Source organism: Corapipo altera, unplaced genomic scaffold, assembly GCF_003945725.1.
Source record: "Corapipo altera isolate COAL_440 unplaced genomic scaffold, ASM394572v1 58904, whole genome shotgun sequence".
NCBI lineage: Eukaryota > Metazoa > Chordata > Aves > Passeriformes > Pipridae > Corapipo > Corapipo altera.
Window position 1 is genome coordinate 1 of NW_020885367.1, and position 348 is coordinate 348.

Here is a 348-nt window from a genome sequence, read left to right on the forward strand (position 1 = left end):
TTGGGGAGGGGAAGTGTGAGCTGTTGTGGGGGTCCTGGGGGGGTCTTGCGAGGATCTGGGAAGGGGGCTTTGCTGCAGGGGGAGTCCGGGGGGGTCCCTGTGAGGGTCTGGGGGAGGCGGTTGCTGCTGGAAGGGTCCGAGGGGGTGGGTGGAGGTTGAGCTGTTGGGAGGGTGCTGGGGGGGTTCACGTGAGGATCTGGGAGGGGGGGATTTGCTGTAGGGGGGGGTCCAGGGGGTCCTGCGAGGGTCTTGGGCGGCGGTCGCTGCTGTAGGGGGGGTTTGGGGGGGTCGCTGCTGGTGGTTCTAAGCGGTTCCCGGTCCCGCACAGCCCCGGTTTGGGAGGGGGGG